The sequence below is a fragment of the Suricata suricatta genome, chromosome 9 (assembly GCF_006229205.1).
Source record: "Suricata suricatta isolate VVHF042 chromosome 9, meerkat_22Aug2017_6uvM2_HiC, whole genome shotgun sequence".
NCBI lineage: Eukaryota > Metazoa > Chordata > Mammalia > Carnivora > Herpestidae > Suricata > Suricata suricatta.
The window spans coordinates 119,101,591-119,124,623 of NC_043708.1; the positions used below are offsets into that span (position 1 = coordinate 119,101,591).

Sequence of the window (23,033 nt, forward strand, 5' to 3'; positions counted from 1 at the left end):
AGGGGAGGGTCACAGAGAGAGGGAGATAAGAATCTGAAGCAAACTCCGGGGTCTGAGCTAGCTCTCAGGACAGAGTCCAAAGCAGGGCTCAAACCGTGAGATCCGTGAGATCGTGACCTGAGCCAAAGCCAAACACTCAATTGACTGAGCCACCCAGGCGCCCCTGTGTGATAATTGTTAATTGATTAGTTAATCAGCACCACATTTCTTCCCTGTGACTGGTTTCGTTATTTTTTTCATTTTTCCATGATTATGAGCTGCCACGCAAGGGAATATATCGAAGCAGTCAAGAGAAGGACTCTGAAATTAGACCGTCTGGGTGCACGTCTGGTATGCATCCCGTCTCTGACACACACTAACTGGGTGACCTTGAGCAAATACTTCATCTCATAAACCCTCAGTGTCCTTATCATGAAAATTAGGAGGCAAAGAGTAACCCTTGCACAGGGTGTCTGGCAGGGATGGAGCCCACAATTGAACTCACTTAGTATTAGCTTTTAATTATTATCAGCGGCAGGGAGGACAGGCTGAGTGCCTCTGGGTGCTGTTCACTCCTGAGATCTGTAATCCCTGAAAGCTGAATAAGACCTTAGGCAAAGATGCTGATAAAACCTGAATGACCAGGCAGAGGTTCCCCAGGATGTGAGTGGTCATATTTTTAAGTCCCTGAAGTTAGAAGGTTGCATAGAGATGCAAAATCACCAAGACAGGAAGCATTCATCAGTGAACAGCATCCTAATGGCATCCACTCTGCCATTCTGGTTATTTCTAGCATTCGTCATTGCTTTGCTGCTTCCCCTCACTGGGCTTGGATCTCCCTAGTCTGCTGGCAGTTTCACCTTTCAGTTGCTAGCAACCAATGGGACTTTTTATTTGAAGATTATTTGGTTTCTTTCTGTTTAGATGAGGTCCCCATGGCTTTATTTGAGCTCCATTGCCTTGGAATCTTCCTTGAGAATGTTTTGGAAATTCTACCAAGAAAACAGCTTGTGAATAGACGTTAGTTTACAAGCTACACATGGGTGTGGATTAGGCTGAGTCTTAAAAAAAAAAAAAAAAGAAAAGAAAAAAATGCCATTGGGGAACATTTTCAGCTAGAGTATCTGAAAGGTGCTTCCTCTAAAAAATTTAATTGCTGGGATTTCTTCCCCATGACTTTTGAAAGCACATGAGGGCTGGTTTCCATGAAGAAGGACTATTGTCAGCATGCAAGCTGCATCCTGCATGTTTCCTGGCTTGTGGCTTTTAAGGCTGAGCTTGAGGCCCCCCTGCTGTGTTACCCATTCTCCTACTTCCTGGGTGATGCCAGACCAGCCACCCTGAGGTTAGCCAGCTCAGAGGATGGGCCCTGTAGACCCAGATGTCACATCTCTGTTGAACGGGCATCAACCTGAAATCTCCCAGAAGGCTCACCACCTCCTCCTCCTCCTCCTCCTCCTGTATTCCTCCTTTTTAGCCTTTCACATGTCAGGAATCCTCTACCTGTGTCTGTGTCTCTTTGATGAGCTCCTTGGGGAAGGGGCCATGTAATAGGCACAATGTAATAGTTTACAGGTCAAATGAAGCACAGTTAAAACCCAAATCTGTAGTTCTGCGTAAACACAGAGGAAATCGCTTGGGTTTCATTCGAATATGTGGGTGGAAATAACAGGGCTGCCTTTCCTCTGTTCTCAAAGTGCATCCTGTGGAACTCTGTCTATTGGAAACCTGAGTTATCTGATCTTAACTGAGTAGTATGCTCCTAACCCATGTGCTTGAGAATGATGAAGAAACAGCCTGAAGTCAAGGAAAAAAGCCCCCTGTAGAGAAGCCCATCCCCAAGGCTTGCAGGTCCCCGGCCTTACTGGGGGAACCTCCTCAGTGGCCCCAAGCAGGTCCATGAGTCTCTGTCTTCCTGCTCTTCTGCCTTCCCTATTCCTGGGGACTCCCACAGCCTCTGCTTTGTGGCCTACACAGATCTCTGTCTGGGTCCCTGGACCCTATGTTTTTTATGGCAGATGGGATCAGGGTGCTATGTCTTTCCATGTCCCACCCACACACAGTGGCTGTCACCTCCCCAGAAGGACAGAGTCTGGACCCTGGAGCAGCAGGGCTGGGTGGCCCACCCAGGCTGTGAGAAGGACAGCAGAGCCTAGAGTTTGATGTCTGCCTGCGGAACCAGGCTCTGCTCATTGGTGCCAAATGTGGGGCAAAAGGGTGGGGGTGCTGGGTGAGACAGGTGTGTCTTTCTATCTGTGTGAAGTCCTAGCCCATGGTCTTTCTGGTTCTGGGGTCTGCAATCAGGTGCTCACTCCCTACTTTCTGGCTAGGTGGCCATAGCTTCCCATCTGCTTAGTGGATAAGACAGTGGTCCCTGTTGAGTAAACCTCCCAGGATGGATTTGGGGTGGTGTCCCTTGGTTCCAGGTGGTGAGTGTTGGAGGGCAGGACAGAATGTTCACCTCTCTCTTCCTATGGTACATCTAGCAGCACTCAGCACTAGAGATGCCACGTAGGAGACCCATTTCTGATCCTCAGGGTCCACACTCACAGTTGCTGTGGCAGAAAGGAGCTGCATAGAGCAAACGCCAAAGCCCATGAGTTCCTGTGGGGCTGTCCCTCGGAATGTCCTAAACTGAACTGTTTTAAATCAAAAAACGTTTAAATCCACACTTCCTCCTTAAGCAGAAAGAGCTGTGGATGGAGGAGGATGAGCAGTGGTCTCAGCCTGGCCCCACAGCAGCCACATATCTCCAGTTTCCTCTCCCAAGGACGGAACTAAGGTTCCTGTCCTGGGAATGCCGGGGATACATGGATGTGGTTTCCATCCATAGGCTCCAAGCCCAACTCTTGGTTACACCAAGGCCTGGCTGGGGGCTAAGAGTGAATCAGCTCTCTAGGCCTCAGTTTCCTGATCTCTGAAAGGGGGATGGTGATGGTGATGCCCTCCACATAGGGCTTAGCTGAGGACAAAGTGAGTTAATCCATGAGAAGTACCCAGAGCTGTGACACCTGGTAGGAATTCTAGAAATGATATTGTAAGTATGAAGACCTAAAGGGATGCTTAGCTCTTAGTGAGCGTGACTTTCAGCTCCCTCCCCCATCCTCCCACCCACAATTGCATTGTGAAATAGCACAGCACTGCTCTGAAGTCATTTTGTGGTCTGTGGGGTTGTGTCCCTTGGGTCAGTCCCCAAAAGCTGTGATTCATTATTTTTGGTCTGTTTTTCATGGTTTTCTTGTGTGCCCAGCATTAAAGCTTATTGTGCCCACAAAAGGCACTTGACACTCACTGAGAAATGTAACTGGCCTTAGAGCCCATGGCCTAGTGCCACTGACTACATCTTACCTCCCAGCTGGGTGACAAGGCTGGTTAACACCAGTTCCACCTCACTATCCTCCTGTGCCATCCTTCCTTGGCCCTCAGACCCTCTCCCGGCCTTCCCATCAGGCCAGAGGCCTTTCTCCTGGAGCTCAGGATTGTTCCAGAAGCTGTGGGAGCCAGGTGCCTGTGCTCATACACCTCCCATCAGATACTTACAGATAGGTCTGCATGTGACCCCTGCACTCCCTTAGCTGGTCTTGAAATCCTGTGCTCATGGGCACACATCTGACATTTACATCATGAATTAAAATAGGGACAAAGATGTCATTTCTATCATATTGTAATAATGACTTTTTTTAAGTTTACTTATTTTGAGAGAGAGAGAGAGTGCTGGAAGGGTAAAGAGAAAGAAAGAAAGAATCACAAGCAGGCTCCACACCAATGCAGAACTCTAACTCACAAACCATGAGATCATGACCTGAGCCGAAATTGAGAGATGCTTAACCAACTGAGCCACCCAGGTGGCCCAATGACATTTTAAAATAGCACAGATGTGTCACTTTTTTATTGAGGTATAGTTGACATATGTTAGTTTCAGGTATACAACATAGTGATTCAACAATTCTGTACATTACACAATGTTCCTCATGATAAATATAGTTACCATCTGTCACCATAAAACATTATCATGATTTTTTAAAATTTTACTTCTTATTGATTTTTTTAAATTTAAATCCAAGTTAGTTAACACATAGTGTAATAGTGATTTCAGGAATAGAATTTAGTGATTCATCACTTACGTATAACAGCCAGTGCTCATCCCAACAAGTGCCCTCCTCAATGCCCCTCACCCCTTTAGCCCTTCCCCCCACCCAATACCCTCCCAACCACCCTCAGTTTATTCTCTGTATTTAGAGTCTCTTATGATGACTTATGTTTGTCTCCCTTTCTGTTTTTATCTTATTTTTGCTTCCCTTCCCCTATGTTCATCTGTTTTGTTTCTTAAATTCCACACACTGGTGAAATCATATATTTGTCTTTCTCTGACTGACTTATTTCGCTTAACATAATACACTCTAGTTCCACGCACATTGTTGCAAATAGCAAGAATTCATTCTTTTTGAACACTGAGTAATATTCCTGTGTGTTTGTGTGTGTGTGTGTGTGTGTGTGTGTGTGTGTGTGTGTGTGTACATCACATCTTCTTTATCCATTCATCTATTGATGGTCATCTGGACACTTTCCATACTTTGACTATTGTCAGTAATGCTGCTTTAACATTGGGGTGCATGTGCCGCTTTGGTTATTACAATATTATTGACTCTATTCCCTATACTGAACTTTTCACTCAGATCTAGCACATTTAAAAATACACACAGTGGAGAGGCATGTGAGTGGCTCAGTTGGTTAAGTGTCTGACTTTTGATTCTGGCTCAGGTCATGATCTCATAATCACACTGAGCATGGAACCTGCTTGGGACTCACTCTCTCTCCTTTCCTCTCTGTTCTTCCCCTGCTTGCATGCACTCTCTCTCTGTCTCTCTGTCTCTGTCTCTCTCTCTCAAAAAATATATATATACACACATACATTCATATATTTATACAGACACATACACACATAGTGGAATACAAAGACCACCCATTCAAAATACAGAATACATGGATCTTTCCTGCACTTTGAATGTTTATACCATTTTGTTTCCTCCTTGAATGTAGAAAGAAATATGAATAGAAATTCCACATCCTCCACAGAAATGTATCATAATTTTGTGCTTTAAAGACATTCACTGATTATCCTGTCACATGTCTTTGCATATTTGTTTATGTTTGGTACATATATATAATACACACACACATACATATGTTAAAATATTTCATTTGGCTTGTTACCAGTACAACTTATAGTATTGATTAGTGTTCAGTTGATCAAAAGAGTATAATTAAATACAAAATAAAGTGTATCATGGAACAGTCTTATTGAGATGGATGACAGAGAGGCTTCTGGGAGACCTGGGGTGAGGAGGCATTGGCTGTCCCTTGGTGTGGCGTCTGGAGGTTTGTGCTCCAGAACAATGGAGGGTGCAGGAAAGAAGAACCTGCAGGGCAGGCATCTTACCCACAGATGGATTTTAGGATAGATTATATGTGGGTTTGAGAATGATAAAGTTGGTTGTTTACATTTGTTAATGTTTATATATTTTTGAGAGAGACAGAGTGCGAATGGGGGCGGGACAGAGAGAGAGAGCAGAATGCGAAGCAGGCTGAGCTGTCAGCATAGAGCCTGACACAGGGATCAAATTGCAAGATCATAATCTGGGCCAAAGTCAGATGCTCAACTGACTGAGCCATCTGGGCACCCCAGAAAGTTGATTGTTTAAAAGTGTTCCATGCTCATGTCCCTTGAAAAAACTTAATGTACCCCAGGGCTGCCGAGGCTCTCCCTGCTCACTAAGGTCTAAATCTAGTCCTCCTGCCAAGGTTGGATGCCCTGTTATCACTGTCCTGGTCTCTGTATCCTTTGTGATCATTTCCATGTGACCCTGACCTCCCCTACCCCTACAGCTTGCTTTGGAACCATGGAATCTTCTAGAATGGAGTTATGTCCTTGATCCTCTTATATGGTCATCCAAGGATCTGTGTGGACTAAGTCTCTCAGGTTCAGAGAGAGCTGAATACTTGTTTTTGATACTGTAATGTATATAGTATGTCATATTCTGAATCTTTTTTTCCTGAAGTCAGCGTATTTCTCCATGTTTGCTATACCTTCAAGTGTAGCAATTCCTTTTTTTGTGCTACGAACCAAAATAATGTTTTATTATACTATTGTGAAAATATTATTTTATTTTTTAATATTTATTGTAAAATTGGTTTCCATACACACCCAGTGTTCTTCCCCACAAGTGCACTCCTCCATGCCACCACCTCTTTTCACCCTCCCCTCCCCCTTCAACCCTCAGTTCATTTTCAGTATTTAATAGTCTATCAGGTTTTGCATTCCTCTCTCTCCCCAACTCTCTTTCCCTCTTCCCCTCCCCCTGGTCCTCCATTAGATTTCTCCTGTTAGACCTATCAGTGCAAACATATGGTATCTGTGCTTCTCCGCCTGACTTATTTCGCTTAGCATGACACCTTCGAGGTCCATCGACTTTGCTACAAATGGCATTTTTCATTCTTTCTCATTGCCATGTAATACTCCATTGTATAAACATACCACATCTTCTTGATCCATTCATCAGGTGATGGACATTTAGGCTCTTTCCATGTTTTGGCTATTGTTGACAGTGCTGCTATGAACATTGGGGTACATATGCCCCTATACATAAGCACTTCTGTATCCCTTGGGTAGATCCCTAGCAGTGCTATTGCTGAGTCATAGGAGAGTACTATGGATAGTTTTTTGAGGAACCTCCAAACTGTTTTCCAGAGTGGCTGCAAGAGTTTACATTCCCACTAACAGTGTGAGAGGGTGCCCATCTCTCCACACCCTTGCCAGCATCTATAGTCTCTTGATTTGTTCATTTTAGCCACACTGATTGACATGAGGTGGTATCTCAGTGGGGTTTTGACTTGTGTTTCCCTGATGATGAGTGATGTTGAGCATCATTTCATGTGCCTGTAGACCATCTGGATGTCCTCTTTGGAGAAGGTCTGTATGTCTTCTGCCCATTTCTTCACTGGGTTATTTGTTTCTTGGGTATGGAGTTTGGTGAGTTCTTAGTAGATTTTGGATACTAGCCCTTTATCTGATATGTCATTGACAACTATCTTTTCCATTCTGTCAGTTGCCTATTAGTTTTCTTGATTGTTTCCTTTGCAGTGCAGAAGCTTTTTATCTTGATGAGGTCCCAAATGTTCATTTTTGCTTTCATTTATCTTGCTTTTGGGGATGTGTTGAGTAGGAAATTGGTGCGGTTGAGGTCAAGGAGGTTGTTTCCTACATTCTCCTCGAGAGTTTTGATGGTTTCCTGTCTCACATTCAGGTCCTTCAGCCATTTTGGGTTTATTTTTGTGTATGGTGTAAGAAAGTGGTCTAGTTTCATTCCTTTGCATGTTGCTGTCCAGTTCTCCCAGCACCACCTGCTAAAGAGGCAGTCTTTTATCCATCAGATGCTCTTTTCTGCTTTGTCAAAAGTTAATTGGCCATACATTTGTGGGCCCAGTTCTGGGCTCTCTATTCTATTCCATTGGTCTATGTGTCTGTTTTTGTGCCAATACCATACTGTCTTGATGTTGACAGCTTTGTAGTACAGGCTAAAGGCTGGGATTGTGATGCCTCCCGTTTTGGTTTTCTTTTTCAATATGACTTTGGCTATTCAGGGTCTTTTGTGGTTCCATACAAATTTGAGGAGAGCTTGTTCTAGCTTTGAGAAGACTGCTGGTGCAATTCGGTATAGATTGCACTGAATGTGTAGATTGCATTGAGTAGTAATGACATTTTCACAGTGTTTATTCTTCCAATCCATAAGCATGGAATGTTTTTCCATTTCTTGGGGTCTTCTTCAATCTCATTCATAAGTTTTCTATAGTGTTCATCATATAGGTCATTTACATTCTTGGTTAGGTTTACTCCTAGGTATGTTGTGGTTTTTAGTGCAATTGTGAATGGGATCAGTTTCTTGATTTCTCTTTCTGCTGCTTCATTATTGGTATATAGATATGCAACCAATTTCTGTACATTGATTTTTGTACCCTGAAAATTTACTAAATTCATTGATCAGTTTAGAAGGCTTCTATTGGGTTTTCTGTGTAGAGTATCACGTCATCTGCGAAAAGTGAAAGTTTGACTCCTTTGCCAATTCTGATGCCTTTTACTTCCTTTTGTTGTCTGATTGCTGATGCTAGGATTTCCAGCACTATGTTAAACAACAGTGGTGAGAGTGGGCACCCCTGTCGTGTTCCTGATCTCAGGGGGAAAGCTCTCAGTTTTTCCCCATTGAGGATAACATTAGCTGTGAGCTTTTCATAAATGGCTTTTATGATGTTTAAGTAAGTTCCTTCTATCCAGACTTCCTCGAGGGTTTTTATTAAGAAAGGGTGCTGTATTTTGTCAAATGCTTTTTCTGCATCTATCGACAAGATCATGTGGTTTTTATCTTTTCTTTTGTTAATGTGACGTATCACATTGATAGATTTGCAAGTATTGAACCAGCCCTGTAACCTAGAAATGAATCCCACTTGATCATGATGGATAACTTTTTTATATGCTGTTGAATTCGATTTGCCAGTATCTTGTTGAGTATTTTTGCATCTGTATTAATTAAGGATATTGGTCTGTAGTTCTCTTTTGTTGCTGGGTCTCTATCTGGTTTGGGTAACAAGGTGATGCTGGCTTTGTGGAATGAGTTTAGAAGTTTTCCTTCTATTTCTATTTTTTGGAATAGTTTGAGAAGACTGGGTATGAGCTCTGCTTTAAATGTCTGGTAGAATTCCCCTGGGAAGCCATCTGGCCTTGGGCTCTTATTCATTGGGAGATTTTTGATAACTGATTCAATTTCTTCACTGGTTATCAGTCTCTTCATGCTTTCTATCTCTTCCCATGTGAATTTTGGTAGTTCATGTGCACATAGGAATTTGTCCGTTTCTTCTAGGTTGTCCAGTTTGTTGGCATATAATTTTTCATAGTAATCTCTGATGTTTGCTTCCATTTCTACAGGATTGGTTGTAATAGATCCATTTTCATTCATGATTTTGTCTTTCTGGGTGGTCTCTCTTTTCTTTGTGAGGAGCCGGGCTAGAGGTTTATCAATTTTGTTTCTTTTTTCAAAGAACCAACTCTTGTGTCATTGATCTGCTCAACTGTTTTTTTTTTTTTTTTTGGATTCTGTATTGTTTTTTTCTGCCCTGATATTTATTATTTCTTTTCTTCTGCTGGGTCTGAGGTGCTCTTGCTGCTCCCTTTCTAGTTCCATAGGTGCTCTGTTAGATTTTGAATTTCCGCTTTTTCTAGTTTGTTGAAATAGGCCTGGATTGCAATATACTTTCCTCTTAGGACTTCCTTTGCTGCATCCCAGAGATTTTGGATTGTTGTATTTTCATTTTCATTTGTTTCAATATATTTTTTCATTTCTTCTCTAATTGCCTGATTAGCCCAATCATACTTTAGTAGGGTGGTTTTTAACCTCCACATTTTTGGAGGTTTTCCAGACTTTTTCCTGTGGTTGATTTCAAGTTTCATAGCATTGTGATCTGAAGGTGTGTATGGTATGACCTCTATTCGTTTATACTTATGGAAGGCTGCTTTATGCCCCAGTAGGTGATCTATCTTGGAGAATGTGCCATGTGCACTCGAAAAGAAGGTGAATTTCCTAACTTCAGGATGCAGAGTTCTAAATATATCTATCAATTCCATCTGTTCCAATGTGTCTTTCATGTCCTTTGTTTCTTTAGTGATTTTCTGTCTGATTGATCTATCCATTGCTGGCAGTGGAGTATTAAAGTCCTTGCAATTAGCACATTCTTATCCATAAGATTATTTCTGTATGTGATTAATTGCTTTATGTATTTGGGCGCTCCCAAATTTGGCCCATAGATGTTTATAATTGTTGGCTCTTCCTGATGGAGAAACCATGTAATTATTATATAATGTCCTCCTTCATCTCTTGTTACTGCCTTTACTTTAAAGTCCAGTTTGTCTGATATAAGTATGGCTACTCTGGCTTTCTTTTGGTTTCCAGTCGCATGATAGATTTTTCCTCATCCCTTTACTTTTAACCTGAAGGTATCTTCAGGTCTAAAATGAGTCTCTTGTAGACAGCAAATAGATGGATTTTGTTTTTTTATCCATTATGCTACCCTGTATCGTTTGGTGGAGCATTCAGTCCATTTACATTCAGTGTTATTATTGAAAAATGTGGGTTTAGAGTCATTGTATTCTCTGTAGAATTCATGTTTATAGTGGTGTCTCTGGCACCTTGAATTCTTTGCAACAGTTCCCTCATAGAGTCCCACATAGGATTTCTTGTGGGGCTGGTTTGGTGGTCATGAATTCTCTCAATTTTTGTTTATTTTGGAACACCTTTATCTCTTCTTCTATTTTGAATGATAGGCTTGCTGGATAAAGGATTCTTGGCTGCATATTTTTTCTGTTCATCACATTGAAGATTTCCTGCCATTCCTTCCTGGCCTGCCAAGTTTCATTAGATAGGTCTGTTACCACTCTGATAGATTTCCCTTTGTATGTGAGGGCCCTTTTCTCCCTAGCTGCTTTCATAATTCTCTCTTTATCTTTATATTTTGCCAGTTTCACTATGATATATCATGCCAAAGGTCAATTCAAATTTTGTCTTAAGGGGGTTCTTTGTGCCTCTTGAATTTGAATGTCTATTTCTTTTCCCAGATTCGGGAAATTCTCAGTTATAATTTGGTCTACTATCCCTTTAGGACCTTTCTCTCTGTCTTCCTCTTCAGGAATTCCTATGATACGGATGTTGTTCCATTTGATTGTATCACTCAGGTCTCAAATTCTTTTTTCCTGCTCCTGGATCAGTTTCTCTTTTTTTCAGCTTCCTCTTTTGCTATAACTATATCTTCTCATTCACCTATTCTTCTCTTCCTCTTCAATTTTTGATGTGGCTGCCTCCATTTTATTATTCACCTTATTTATAGCCTCTTTTTACTCATCACACCTATTTTCAAAATTCCTAGTTATTGTCTCAGTTGCTTCTCTGATGCTTTTTTCAAACCCAGTGATTAATTTTATGACAGGTTTTTTAAATTATTGTTCAAGTGTGTTGCTTAGATCTGTTTTGAGGAGTTCTGTGGCTGTGACTTCTTTCTGGAGATTCTTCAGGGGAGAGTTCCTTCGTTTTGGCATTTTGGCTAGTTTTCTGTCTCTTGTCAGTTTTAAAAACCTTGTTGTGCACTGTGCACCTGTTAGTATTGCTCTGTTAAAGGAGGCTTATTGACTTTCCAAGACCTGTCATTTCAGGAAATATTCTTTTAATGGTGTTTCTCAGTTTCTCTTATTATGCCTTAGATTATTTTATTTCCCTACTCAGCAATATTTGGGATTCACCATCATGCACACTTTGGCTTGTTTCTTGGGGTAACCCTGAGAAGGAAAACAGACAGACAAACACAGCAGGAACAGAAGCACACAAATGCACAGACAAATCAAATAAACAAATTAAAAGGGGGAAAAGAAGAAAAGAAAAGGCGAGGAAAGAGAAGAAAAGAAGAGTAGAAAATAAAATAAAGGGGAGCAGGGACAACAAAGGACATTGGACAGTCTAAAAGTGTATAAACAGCCTGGGGGAGAGATGAGGATGAGATAAGGGAGAATATATCTGGATGGCAAGAGGAAGAAAAAAACAAAAAAAGAGAGAGAGAATGGGAAAAGGAAAATAAGGAGTAAAACTTTTAAAAGAATTTTAAGAAGTAAGAAAGGTAATAAAAATAAAAAATAAGTACCAAAAAAAAAAAAAAAAGCAGCAGCTCCCCCTCGCGGATAGGCACAGTTTGGTGTATGTAGGTCTCGGGGGATGCTCCAGTGGCCCCCATTGTGGTTGTTGTGAAGGAGTAATGGTGGCACCCCAAGGTTCTCTGGAACTAAGCACTGCAGGCCACTCTAATGAGTCTCATCTCCTTGTGCAGCAGCTGAGCCAAGCTGTATTTCCCAGGCCCACCTCATTTCAAAATCCTAGTCCATGTACTTTTATGCTACCACTGATGAGATGTACTTGCTTTGGCGGCTGGCTTCTTAGCCTGGATTGTGTAGGGGGAGCGAGCAGTTTCTCTTGGCACTGGCAGGAATTTGTGCTGCCACTGCCTGAGGTGAGGTGCCTGTAGGAGGTGAAGTGGGCACCCCCACGCCCCCACAGACACTGCCGCCAACTCCCAGCCCCCAGCTGGGATCTTGATCGCGTAGGGGGAGGGAACAGTTTCCTTTGGCGCCACCCAGAATTCGCCCTACTGCTGCCCGAGGCACTGGGCGCTGCCGGAAATGAGCTGCATGCGCTCCTGCAGCCAAAGCGCGAGCCTTTGCCTCCACTGCCAACTCCCTGCCAGGATCGCGTAGGGGTGGGAGCTGTTTTTCCCTGTTGGCACCCGGGATTCCAGATTCACGTGGCCAATGCTGAAGGAGAGATGCGCTGTGGAAATGAGGTGCGTGATCCCACTCCCGCAGCGAGGTTGAAGTGAGAGCCCCTGGCACCACAGCTGTGGCCACTGACTCCCTGCTGGGATGGTAGAGCGGTGGAAGCTGTTCTTTCCCTTGTGCCACCTGGATTCAGGATTTGGGCTACCCAGCAGTTATAAATGTAGTGAGAGTTTTTCTCTCCGTGTGGGGTTAAAGGCTCTTTATCTCTTCTCTAGAGACAGTACTATGAGCGTGTTCAGTTTCTCTTTCTCTTCCTTTTGTCTCGCTCTGCGCACTTTCCCTGTGTTGGGATGGGGCTCTCACTTCCCCTGCGCCTCTCGGGCTGGCCCGTTTTCCAATCTCCCCAGTTCGCACTCACACACTCAGGCATCTTTGAGGTTGTCTTCTTTCTGGAGTCTCTATTTTCTCCTTCCACTCTTGCAGATGAGAGTAATGTCCTTCTCAGTTCGATAGATGGGGCGGACGAAGTTTACAGAGCTCCCTTCCTCTCCACCATCTTGACTCCTCCCCGCAAGTGTAACATTTCTGTGTGCAGCTTTTTCTTTAGACATATGGTAGTGTGTGTACCTCAGTGTGGGCTCATTGGCATCACCAATCAGGAAACCCTAGTAACCAGGAACCAGCTTCGGGGCCTCCTCCTCAAAGCCCAGGTGCCAAGCTATGGAAAAGGGAAAGAGTACCCAGTGGGACAGAATGAATGTGAATTCTTAAGAGGCTTACATACATGCTCAGAGTCAGTTCTTAAATCTTCTGTGATCAGAGAGGCCTGCTATCCACATGGACATTGTGCCACCATGAATGTGTGCATGTGGGGTGGCCAGTTATGATAATGCCAGGAGATCAGTGTCTATAGGGGTCATTTTCTGGTGCTTTGCTGAATTCCCTTTGTACCTTGTGGGCATTCCTAGAATATGCGAAGCCCAGTTCTCAAAGTCATTTATTAGCATGTATCAAATCTTTACTTAATTCATTGATAAGGGAGCCAGCAAAAGATAAATGATCTGTCTCCAAGTACATCTGAGTAACTAGAACTTATAAAGTCAGCTAGAAAAGAAATACAGAAATAAGATGCTATGTTAAGCTAACTCTCTAGAGGGTAATAAAATAAAATCTGAGGTTAACTTTTATACTGAGGGCAATAAAAATCATAATAAATCAATTTTTGCAAGTTACTCTCTAATTTTATAGAGTTATAAACCTTCTGCATCTTTTAAGTTGTTAATTGTTATATAAGTTACTTCTCAAGAGTTTCAGACTCGAATCAACCAGGCTTATAATGAGCTGATTTTTAAGCAGGATATCAAAAACTCAAGCAATCATCACTTTTCCTTTTTTTCAAGTTTAGAATAAATTTTTCTACAAGTAACCAAAAAAACAAAAAAAGGGTGGGGCACCTAGGTTGCTCCTTTGGTAAAGTGTTTGTCTCTTGATTTCAGCTCAGGTCATGATCTCACAGTTGTGAGTTCAATCCCACATCATGCTCCTCTCTGACAGTGTGGATTCTGCTTGGGATTCTCTCTCTCTCTCTCTCTCTCTCTCTCTTTGCCCTTCCCCAGCGTTCTCACTCACTCTCACTCTCTCTCTCTCAATAATAAGTAACTTTTTAAAAAGATGTCTGTGAGCATGTAGCACCATTGTAAGATACTGCCTTTTGACTTGCACAATGAACTTGAATCCTCATATAGATACTGCAAGGGCATCTGTGGTAGGAAACTTCTGACGTGGCTCCCAACCATACCTGCCTCCCGATATCCACATCCTTGTGTTGTCCCCGGTCCTTGTGTGGGGGCTGAACCTAGTGAATTGCACCCAATAAACCGGGCACAGCAAATATGATGGGATGCCACTTCCAAGATCAGGATACAAAATACTGAAAGTTCCCTTAGGCATACTCTCACTGATTCTTCTCATGCCACTTGATACAAGCTGTCATTTTGCAGTTTCACCAGTGGAAAATCCCATGTGGCAAGAAATTAATTCTCAGTTCAGTGACTTTTAAGAAATGATTCTACCAACAACCACATGAGTGAACACGGAAGGGGTTCCTTCCCTGGTTGAGCCTTTATGCAAGACATAAGCCTTTATGCAAGAGCCCCAGCCAACATTTTGGTTGCAACCTATGAGAGACCCTGAGTCAGATAACCCAGTTAGACATACCTGATACCTGACCATAGAAACTGTGACATAGATGTGTTAAGTCACTAAGTTTTGGAGTAATTTGTTTCAGAGTAATAGGCAACTGATACAGCATCTATGAAATGTGTAGTGTGGATTGTACTTGGACAAGTTGTTCTCAGTTGAGCTCTCCATTTCTTTCTCTGCTTCTCCCATCTTCCTTCTCCCTCCTTCTCTCTCCCATCATTTCTCTGCTCTTTAAAATCTTTAACATAATCTTCCTTTCTTGATTCCTGTTCCATCATCCTGTCCTCCTTCCATTTTCTGATAGCTGTGATTATATTCTTGACAATTGATTAGAGAGGGCTGAGCCCAGAGACAGCTTATTTGTGGGGACACCATGAAGTTCAGAAAAAAAAGTACTCCATTCTGGACAATGACAAAAGAATTTTTTTGGTTGAAAATCTATTGCTTCACACTTGCTGTGAATGTTTCCTCTAGAGCTGCAGTGGTTCCCATTTAGTCTCAAGCCAATGCTTAACATTTGAGGGAAATTAGTTTCAACGTTCTTTCCTCAGGGAGTGTGGATATACATATTTTCTGCATTAAAAGACATTTTCTTTCTCAAGTCAAACAGCTGAACCTGTAAAGTCAAACATCATATTCATCAATTTCAGTACAGAAACAAATTTTGAACAATTATAAGTTCTTTTACTATGATACAAGAGTTACCAGAAGCAAATTTTCTGAAAGAATGGTACTCCAGAGGGTTCTATTAGCTTTCCAAAGTTATTAGTTTAAGAACTTATTGGCAAAGAAGTAAATAGGCAATAACAATAATAATTATATCTACCCTTTTTTGGTGCTCACTTTGAGCCAAGTACTGTGTTATGTAACCATCACCACAACCAAGTAAAATAGGAATTGCTATCCTCATTTCAAAGATGAAGCAATGAGAGCCAGTGAATAGAACTGTCCTAGTTTGTTTGCATGCCTATGTGGATTTATGTCCTAAAACAGGTGTTTCTAGTGACTAAAGTTTAAAACCCAGGTAACTCAAGAAGAACAACTAGTAGATTAACACTTCGGGTCACAAACTTGCCAGATCATTAATTGTAGAAAGCTGGGTAGATTCTTAAAATCCATTCATCTAGATGTCATCTACTTAAAATTTTCAACCATCTAGGATAATATCATCCATAGGGATTTTTTTTTCCTTTTTTATTTAGTTTGTTTTTAGAAAGACAGGCACTTGGATAAGACACACTGACTTTTATCAGTTGCTAACATGTATAAATATTCAACTAATAATGAGTCTATAAAAAATAAATAAAACCCCAAAAGCTGAAATTGTCCTGTGCTTGTGAAATTTAAATAATTTTTTAAAGTTTACATATTTATTTTGAGAGAGAGAGAGAAAGAGTGGGGGAGGGACAGAGAGAGAGGGAGAAAGAATCCCAAGCAGGCTCTGTGCTGTCAGTGCAGAACTCCATGCAGAGCACAAACCGTGAGATCATGACTTGAGCTGAAATCAAGAGTCTACTGCATAACTGACTGAGCCAGCCAGGAGTCCCATGGAATTTAAATAAGTTTAATTTTTTTCATATTTATTTAACTTTAGAGAGTGAGAGACCAAGCATGGGCAGGGGAGACACAGACAGGGAGGGAGAGAAGGAATCCCAGGCAGGGTCCGCACTGTCAGCACAGAGCCCCTGCAGGGCTGGAACCCATGAACTGTGAGATCATGACCTGAACTGAAATCAAGAGTCAGATGCTTAACTAACTGAGTCACCCAAAGGTCCAAAATTTAAATAATTTTTAATAGAAAAGAACTATGGCATCTGTTGCCTTTGTTTCACTTACTATAAGTATGAAAAAAACCTCCAAGTGTGAATGTGCAACCCACTGGCTTCTCTCCAAATGTCTTAGACAGCTTTCCCCACATCAGCCCTTAACACACACAGACACACACACATACACTTATGCATGCTTGTGCACACACTTGCTTACATATACACACACTCATGCACACACACACGTTTGTGCTTTCACACTCAACATAAACACATGAACATACAGACACTGACACACAGAAACTCACACACACACTCCTGAACACATAAACAGATTTACACGAACATATGTACATGCAGGCATACAAACATATACATATACACACTAGCAAGTGAACACTTAAATACACATGCTTACATGACCTATAATCCATTTATAATTAATTTTTATATATTATGTGATGTGTAGATTGAATTTCTTTTTTTGTTCTTATCTTTTTTTGGCATATTGATCTCCACTTTATAGGCACCATCTGTTGAGAAGTTGGTATTTTCTCCATTGGATTACTTTTGTACCTTTGTGAAAAAGCTCTTGCCTGTTTTCCATTCCAATGATCTATGTGTCTAACCTTTGTCCAGTTCATACTATCTTCAACAGTGTAAGTTTATAATGCGTTTTGTTTTTTTAATTAATTTATTTTTAAAAAATACCTTATTGTCAAATTGGTTTCCATATAACTCCCAGTGCTCTTCCCCACAAGTGCCCTCCTCCATCACCACCACCACTTTCCCTCCATCCCCCCCCCTTCAACCCTCAGTTTGTTTTCAGTATTCAATAGTCTCAGGTTTTGCATCCCTCTTTCTCCCCAACTCTCTTTCCCCCTTCCCCTCCCCATGGTCCTCCATTAGGTTTCTCCTGTTTTCCTGTTAGACATATGAGTGCAAACATATGGTTTCTGTCCTTCTCCACCTGACTTATTTCACTTAGCATGACACCCTCGAGGTCCATCCACTTAGCTACAAATGGCCAGATTTCATTCTTTCTCATTGCCATATAATACTCCATTGTATATATAAACCACATCTTCTTGATCCATTCGTCAGGTGATGGACGTTTAGGCTCTTTCCATGTTTTGGCTATTGTTGACAGTGCTGCTATGAACATTGGGGGACATGTGCCCCCATGCATCAGCACTTCTGTAGCCCTTGGGTAAATCCCTAGCAGTGCTATTGCTGGGTCATAAGGGAGTTCTATTGACAGTTTTTTGAGGAACCTCCACACTGTTTTCCAGAGCAGCTGCACCAGTTTACATTCCCACCAACAGCGTAGGAGAGTGCCCATCTCTCCACACCCTTGCCAGCATCTATAGTCTCTTGATTTGTTCATTTTAGCCACTGTGACTGGCGTGAGGTGGTATCTCAGTGTGGTTTTGATTTGTATTTTTCTGATGATGAATGATGTTGAGCATCATTTCATGTGCCTGTAGGCCATCTGGATGTCCTCTTTGGAGGAGTGTCTGTTTATGTCTTCTGTCCATTTCTTCACTGGGTTATTTGTTTTTTGGGTACGGAGTTTGGTGAGTTCCTTGTAGATTTTGGATACTAGCCCTTTATCTGATATGACATTTGCAACTATCTTTTCCCATTCTGTCAGTTGCCTATTAGTTTTCTTGATTGTTTCCTTTGCAGTGCAGAAGCTTTTTATCTTGATGAGGTCCCAATAGTTCATTTTTGCTTTCCTTTCCCTTGCCTTTGGGGATGTGTCGAGTAGGAAATTGCTGCAGTTGAGGTCAAGGAGGTTGTTTCCTGCTTACTCCTCAAGGGTTTTGATGGTTTCCTGTCTCACATTCAGGTCTTTCAGCCATTTTAGGTTTGTTTTTGTGTATGGTGTAAGAAAGTGGTCTAGTTTCATTCTTCTGCATGTTGCTGTCCAGTTCTCCCAGCACCACCTGCTAAAGAGGCAGTCTTTTTTCCATCGGATACTTTTTCCTGCTTTGTCAAAAATTAATTGGCCATACATTTGTGGGCCCAGTTCTGGGCTCTATATTCTATTCCATTGTTCTATGTGTCTGTTTTTATGTCAATACTGTACTGTCTAGATGATGACATCTTTGTAGTGCAGGCTAAAGTCTGGGATTGTGATGCCTCTCATTTTGGTTTTCTTCTTCAATATGACTTTGGCTATTCGGGGTCTTTTGTGGTTCCATACAAATTTTAGGATAGTTCTAGCTTTGAGAAGAATGCTGGTGCAATTTTGATGGGGATTACATTTTAAATTGGGTAGTGTGAATCCTCAAACATTATCTTCTTTTTCCAAATTGTTTTCACTAATCGGGCTGCTTTATCTTTTCATATAAATTTTAGAAACAGCTTGCTCTTGTCTACATAGAATCCTTCTGGGATGTTGATTGAGATTGCATTGAATTCATAGATCAATATGAAAATGATTGACATTTTGACTGTCCTGTGTCTTACAATCCAATCAGACAGTACATCTTGCCATTTATTCAGGTCATCTTTGATCTCTTTTGGATCAATTTTGTAAACTTACAGTTTTGTTTCTGGAATATGCCCTTGCTCTGTTGTCCTCCATATTTGTACACATCTTGCTCTATCTTTTGGCTCTGTCCACACTGCCCCACCCTACACCCACACGAAGACCAGTCCTCTACCCCTAACCTACACAATGCCTAGTTCTGTAGTGGTTTTCTGATGAGAGATAACTCCCACAGAGCCACTGTCTTTCTCTCTTGCACTCCAGCATAGGGCATCTTCCTTGCCCATGAACTTCTGTCATCTTGTCTCTCTAATAGCAGTAAACACTGTGTGATGTAACTGTTTCTTTAAATTTTTTAGGCCACTAACCTCAATATTCTTCAAAGGCAGAGATCATATCTGATTTGGAGTTGTATCTTTGGCACCTAACACAGAGCAAGGGCTCAGTTAGCAGCATTTGATTATAGAAATGGAGAAATAAAGTAATGATGGGAAGTGAAAAAGGTGAGGAGATGAACTAGTAGACACTGAGGCTCTGCTCTGTGTCAGTCACTATAACAGGGAAGAGATAGATAGATAGATTATAGATAGATAGATAGATAGATAGATAGATAGATAGATAGATAGATGGATGGATAGATAGATAGATTTTTAAGTTTTGTTAAGCCTTATAAAATTCTGAGAAAGACGTAGTATCTTTCCCATGTATAGATAAGGAAATAGATTCAAAAATGACTTCTTAAAGATCCCATTTGCAAAGAATGGCCAAAATTCAAAATTGTCTGTAAATTTCTCCAAAGTTTGTGCCCTTGCACACCATCTCCTTTGCTTCTCAATCCTCAACACATGTCCAATCAAACCAAACCTTTCTATTCTTCTTTTGTTCATTTATCTTACATGCTTTAATTCAGATCTTGTCATGTCTGGCTTATTTTATTCAATAGCTTCAATGGAAATCGATTCTTAAAAGATAGTGTATTACTTGGGGCACCTGGATGGCTTTGTCGGTTGAGCATCCAACACTTGATTTCTGCTCAGGTCATGACCCTAGGGTCATGGAAACCCACATTGGAGGTACCCAGCATGGGGCCTGCTTGGGATTCTCTCTCTCCCTCATGCTTTCTCTCTCTGTGTTCCTCTCTCTCCCTCTCTCTCCCTCTCTCTCCTTCTCTCTCTCTCTCTCTCTCTCTCTCTCTCTCTCTCTCTCCCTCTCCCTCTTTCTCTCTCTCCCCCTCTCCCTCTAAAATAAAAAAATAAAAATAAATAAATATAATGTATTACATGAGCACATAGACAAAGAGCTTAGAAAGCCATAAAGTAAAAGTAAAACTCCAACACCATGCCCTCCAACAGCCCCACACTGCTGAGAGGCTATCACAGTCATAGCACATATGACTTCTTCAGACATTTTTCCACAAGAGATATTTTTTCCTTTCAGCATTTGTAAGTTAAACTATAATACATGGATATTCTCATGTGCCTTAGAGAAATTTCCATTTTAACACCTATATGATGGGGCATCTTCTAGATGTGTCATACTTGATTGAACCATCCTTCCTACTGACAAACAATTGTTATTTTATTTCTATTTGTGTTGCAAAGAACACCTTTATACATGTTTCTTTATGCATGCGAGCAAGGTTGACTTTAAGGAAGACTCTGAGAGCCAGAATTATAGAGTTAGAGTATGCACATTTAAAAAAAAAATTAGATACCTGGGGTACCTGGGTGGCTCAGTGGGTTAAGCATACGATTCTTGATCTTGGATCAGGTCATGATCTCATGGTTCTTGAGTTCAAGCCCCATGTCTTGCTCTGCACTAACAGGACAGAGCCTGCTTGGGATTCTGTCTCTCTCTCTCTGCCCCTTCCCCACTTATGCTTGTTCTCTCTCTCTCTCTTTCTCTCTCTCTCTCTCTCTCTCTCTCTCTCTCTCTCTCTCTCTCTCTCTTTCTGAATATAAATAAATAAACTTTTTAAAAAGTTTTTTTATTTAGATATTGAAAACAAAAATACTGACATTACCACTACCCCAATATATTTACTACCCATAGCAGTGTAAAAATGTACCCAATTCACCTCAACAGGAATCATGTTTTAAAACTTAATATTTTAGGATGGGATAGGTATCATTCATGGTTATTTTATACTTTCCTTTGTAACCCCCTCATTATTAATTAAGGTTGATTATCTTTTCACATGCTGATGGGTCATTTCTTTGCAATTGCACATTCTTCTAATTTGCTCCTTTTTTATTGGTCCATGTGTCTTTAATTATTTGAGAGTCTTTCATCATCTATTCTGAGTGCTAACCCCTGTTCATTATATAACTTTCAAAATCTTTTGTTCTGCTATATAACTCTGACATTTCTATGGTATTTTTTTTATCATTCAGAAGTTTATTTGTTGATTTTACATTTTTGCTATTATTAGTTTTATCAAAATTTTCTTTTATGTTTTTTTTTTCCCTTGAGAAGGCTTCCTGTATTTGTCAGGGCAGGCCAAATGCTACAACAAACATTCCCCCAAATCCCAGTACTTTGAAACAAATACAGTTTTGTTTCTTGCCATGTCAGCCCAATGTGTACAGCACGGAGAGCCCAAATTCACATGACCCCACGTGCCTTTCATGCTTCATCACTCACTGGGATCTCAGACTCTCCAGGAGTCCTGTCTAGCAAGCTAGCAACTGAGAGATAAGAGAGAAGTGGAAGATCCAGTATGGGTTGGGGCCAGACCTAGAAATGGCTCACATCACTTTCATGTCACATTACATTGGCCAGAACATGGCCACACACAGCTGCACAGGGACCATGTAATGTAATCTGGAAATGTGTTCCCTAAGGAGGAGAAACGGGATGTAGTCAACCTCAAGGAGTTCCTGCAGCTCACTTTCCTACCTCAAGGTCATAAGCCTACTCACCTACACTTTTCTCCGGTGCGTTTGTAGTTTTATTTCTTATCTCTATGTATTTTACTCATGTGGAGTTTGTTGGAAAATGACATAATATGGGGAGTCTAATTTAATTTTTTCAAAATGTACTGCCAGCTTATTTTATGGTATTGTTCTGTCCTCACTGGATCTCCACAAATTTAGGAAATTCTCTGTGTTTATCATTCTATCAGATAGTCAGCCTCGAATGACGGGCACATTAACAAGTTAACTAGCTATCTTGTTTTTTCACTCATCAGAGAGTCTGCAGTCAGTGCTGGCCTTGGTCTAGCTCCTCAGTGATGTCAGGGCAGCACTTTTCAAGTTCTCTTTACATTTCCCTCATGATCACAGGCTGACACAGCTTCCCTTTTGCATCCCTTTCAAGGTGAGAAGAATGGGGAATTCTCTACATGCCCCTTTTATTAGAAAAGCAAAGTGTTCACTTAACGTAGACTAGCAGGTTTCTTTTTGCAATTTTAGGGCTTGTGGAGAGGGAAAATAAAACTGGTTATCTGGATACTTTCAGCTGCAAGAAAAGCTGGTAAAGCAGAAATCAGAATTGTCTTGATTGGCTTAGACCAATCATGACTGATTATGTGGGACTGAGTACATTGCAGCCAGGAACAAAAACAAGTAGCTATGAGCTAACAAGGGGAACGGGTATCAGATAAAAATTAACAGCACCTGCCACAATCATATAGCAAATTCTCTTCCCGATTCCCTTTTCTCTTCCCGCCCTCCCTTTCTCTGCCTCTCGACTTCCTCCTCCTCTTCATTCTTTCTCTCTCTCCCTCACATTCATGCACACATGCACACATAGAGATATGTCTGTGTTTCCTGCCCACCCCCCCCCCATTGGACTGTGTGACTCTGTCTGCCCCTGTACCACACTGCTTTAATCACAGTATTTAAAATTTTTTTAATGTTTTTTTTTTGAGAGAGAGAAAGACAGAGAAAGAAGAGTGTGAGCAGGGGAGAGACACAGAGAAAGGGAGACACAGAATTCAAAACAGGCTCCAGGCTCTGAGCTGTTACCACAGAGCCCAATGCGGAGCTTGAACTCACCAACTGTGGGATCGTGACCTAAGCCAAAGTCAGACATTAACCAACTGAGTCACAGGCGCCCAATAGAACTTTTTTGTTTGACACAACATGAGACAAACTTCTGCATCCACTTTGGTCTTTATCAAAGTTGTCTTAGAATTCCTTGCTTCTTTATTCTTCTAAGTTTTATAAATTGTTAACTTTCATAAAACTCCTGTTGTGATTGCATATGAAATTTATTATAAATATGG

General features: G+C 41.3%; 1 protein-coding gene across 1 annotated transcript in view; it reads left to right on the top strand.

Annotated features, from left to right (window-relative positions):
* Positions 1–255: 255 nt before the first annotated feature.
* OTUD7A (OTU deubiquitinase 7A) overlaps positions 256–23,033 on the top strand; it is a gene marked incomplete at its 3' end in the record, with an annotated part of 217,287 nt that continues 194,509 nt past the window's right edge. Inside the window, exon 1 of the mRNA XM_029952279.1 lies at positions 256–330. The remainder of the gene's footprint in view (positions 331–23,033) is intronic.